The 3603-nt window shown below is 37.2% G+C and overlaps 1 pseudogene across 1 annotated transcript; it reads right to left on the minus strand.

Annotated features, from left to right (window-relative positions):
- Window positions 1–2035: 2035 nt before the first annotated feature.
- On the minus strand, window positions 2036–3071 carry LOC148271824 (carbonyl reductase [NADPH] 1 pseudogene; annotated as a pseudogene). The gene has a single exon (XR_015825012.1). The product of XR_015825012.1 is annotated as a carbonyl reductase [NADPH] 1 pseudogene (transcript).
- Between the last annotated feature and the right edge of the window lie 532 nt (window positions 3072–3603).

Genomic DNA, 3603 nt, shown 5'->3' on the forward strand with positions numbered 1-3603 from the left:
GGGTTCGACCGTCTCTCCGCGGTCATTCCGTCCATTTTCCCCGTGCAGCTACCATCTCCGCCTGGGCGCCCGCAAAAGGGCCGCTCGGCTTGGTGTCGGTGCCTAACGTTTGGCGCTCGTTCGCCGCGTCACAGGCCGTGTTGTACGTTGTATTATCGCACGCGCGGCGATGTCCGATACAACTGTTTTGGGATAAACGCGAGTACACACGCAAAAAAAAAACATATTTTTTTACAAATTTCTCAATGTGGCTGTGCGCTTATATTACTGGAGGAACAGTTACTTAAAAGTTTTTCGTGCATAAAACAGAAGGCGACTAAACTCTTAAAAGAGTAGCTTTACGTTAGACCCATCAGTTTCTTTGTAGACGTCGCTCAATACGCAACTCCCAATTTGAATCTAACTATGCCGAGTTGTGTCGTTTTAAAGTGTAGAAATACTGCTGGGATAAAAAGAAAAAGGATGGTATCGCATTTCATGTGTAATTAGTAAATTAATGTGTACGTAACAAATGCATTACTTAAAAATTAAATTATTTTTCCATCTGTCAGATTGTCAAAGAAAACAAATTGGACATTTTGTTAGTGTTGCCTGGGTAGTCCAATTTTTTACGCTACTTTTTTACGCTCATCTAATGAGAGAACTAATAAAAATTGGACCTCTCGGATTAAACAACGCCGTGGTGGACATTTGACCGATATTTTCTTTAAAACATCACATATAATTTAACATGACATAAAAATACCAATGTTACGTAAAATGAAATTTGTTTTATTTTTTAAGTTCATAGTTCATTTATTAAATGACCCTTAACTTATCTACTCTGTTGTGTCAGTCTGTTTCAGTGTGTACAATAAAATTTTTGAGAAATTAACTTATTAATTAAATTAAATTTGTTTTTGTTTTAAATATAATTATCTAACATTTGTGTTATGATTATATTTTTCGCGATCTGGCAACATAACGTGGGGACTTCACGCATGCGCGCGGCGAAAATGGGAAATTTTTGGACACAGTCTGACGTATTCAAATATAACTCTATGCTCCTTCTGGACTATTCTTAATTCTATGCCTATAGGCATTAAATTGCAGTTTTTTTATGTTAAACTAAACAAATCTTTAATACTTAGTAAATGTTAGAAATGTAATGAATAAACACTGTTTTGCAGTATTGAAAAAAAAAGAAAATGGCGAAAAATTAGAACACGAGATTAACTTTTTTTTTAAATACATCGATATGTATTGAATTTTATTAATCAGCATGCAAATTATTAGTTTTAAAATACATAATCATTTACATACCACCTTTTATTTTTATTATCATGTAATTTCAATATAGTAGTAAGAGTAAAGAAACAGTTAAAACAATATTTTGAGTTTGTCCAAATTTTTGTAGACAAGGACTGGATTCAACTCCCTGGGGAGCTGTTTATATCAACATATTACAACAGAGATGAAGAACATTTAAGAGAAGGTAATATAGAAGTCTAGGCATCTACAGGGATTATGACCTGTCAATGGCTGGTTTAAGTGGCCACTTTACACACTGTGTAACATTCACCATTCTGCCTATATTTGAACTTCTATATTCCTTCAATTCTTTCATCTGTTGATGTTTGTGAAGTTAAAGAACTGAAACCTTTATTTATGCGGGTGAGATTCATCTAATTGAATTATTCCACCTACATACTAGGCAACGCCTGAAAATGTTATTTTTTCAATTTCTATACTTTTCATGGACCAGGTGGATTTTCCAACAATATTTCGAGTTTTTCCAAATTTTTGTAGACAAGGACTGGATTCGTTTAACTTCACAAACATCAACAGATGAAAGAATTGAAGGAATATAAATGTTCAAATATAGGCAGAATGGTGAATGTTACACAGTGCGTTAAGTGGCCACTAAAACCAGCCATTGACAGGTCATAAGCCCTGTAGATGCCTAGACTTTTATATTACCTTCTCTTAAATGTTCTTCATCTCTGTTGTAATATGTTAATTTAAGAAAGTTAAAATGTTAAGAATAATACAAGTGTTGCAGAATTATTGTATAATGATGTAGATGAGTACAAATATTTTATTTCTGTAAAAATTATGATGGTTTAGGAGCTTCTCCGAACCAATCGACAATCTGCTTATCAAACCACATGTACACTCCTTTTAAGTCTTCCGGAGCGTCCAGCGCCAGGTGGAGGGGAGCCACGGCACCCTGGTCTACAGTCAAGGGACCGAGATGTTGAGTCATGTCAGTGGCCACGTATCCGGGATGGACGCAGTTCACAGAAATTCCTTTGGGGCCATACTCCCTGTTTTGTATAAAAGTCAAAGCATTGACAGCGACTTTAGAAACAACGTAAATGCTCTCGCCCCAGCCTTCGGCCACGTGCGTGCCATTTTTGGCCGCCTCGACAAATTGTTTGACAAAATTAGAAAGCTCCGGCTCTAGCAAATCGCCTTTTCCAAAGGTTTCTTTGATAATTTTCCCTGGAATCCGTGCCAAGTGTCCGGAAGAGCTCGAGACGTTCACTACCCTAGCTTTAGGCCTCAGAAGAGGAAATAAAATATTACAGATGGATACTAGACCAAAGTAGTTTACCGACGTCGTCTTTTCTGCGCGAGATGCAAATGATTCTTCCGTATTTGGGGGGAATGTTATTCCGGCGTTATTGACTAATACATCGATACCGCCGTGTTTTTCTTCGATGTGATCTCGGAATTGTGTGATGCTCCCTTCATCCGATATGTCCAGTCGGTGGTACAGCGGTGTGTGGCCCAATCCGTTCAGTTCTAAGACGGCGGCCTCCCCTCTGCCGGCGTCTCTCGAGGTTAAGTACACATCTCCGTCGAACTTCTCGCACAGACCTTTGACGATGGCGAATCCGATACCTTTATTTGCTCCCGTTACAATTGCGACCTTTCTGGACATTGCGATCGAACAAATAATACTTTGTTTTTATTAATCGAGTCAAATGTCAGACGAGAAAACAATATTTTCATTTAAATTCATAAACACTAAATACCGCTATTATTTTAGGTTACATTCTTATAAATTCATGTTCAGTTTGACAGCTGCTGTCAAAAATTTAAATTTATAAAAGACGAAAAGAATTCGGCAAAAGAATAACGGTCAACATTTAAACGGGGTTTAAAGTTAAAATGATAGAACAGTTTTCTGAATCAAAACTGCATTGGTACACCAACCGCACCATATTTTTTTTCTACATCAAGTACAAAAGTACCTTAGTTTAACTTAGTATCAGTTGATAAGAGCTATATATTACATGTCTGTATTTTGTCGGCCTCGTGGTGCAATGGTCAACGCGTTAGCCAACCACGCAAGAGGTCTCGGGTTCGATTCCCAGCATGGTTGATGTGAAATATTTATTTAAAAGGGTGTTTTCTTAGTCCCTGGTCTGGTACCTGAAGCGTAAGATTGATCATCTTACCTTCATGTAACAAAAATGATCAAGATACGCTGCGATTGGTGCACCAATGCACCATTTGGTGCGGAAAGGGAACGATGATGATATATTACATACGTGCCTATTTGTAGCATTCATGGAAAAGAATAAAAAATGTGTTTATAGTGACTAACTTTTAAAT

This window comes from Micrasema longulum, unplaced genomic scaffold (assembly GCF_059751315.1).
Source record: "Micrasema longulum isolate JH-2025_06_02 unplaced genomic scaffold, ASM5975131v1 h1tg002636l, whole genome shotgun sequence".
In the NCBI taxonomy this organism is placed as follows: Eukaryota; Metazoa; Arthropoda; class Insecta; order Trichoptera; family Brachycentridae; genus Micrasema; species Micrasema longulum.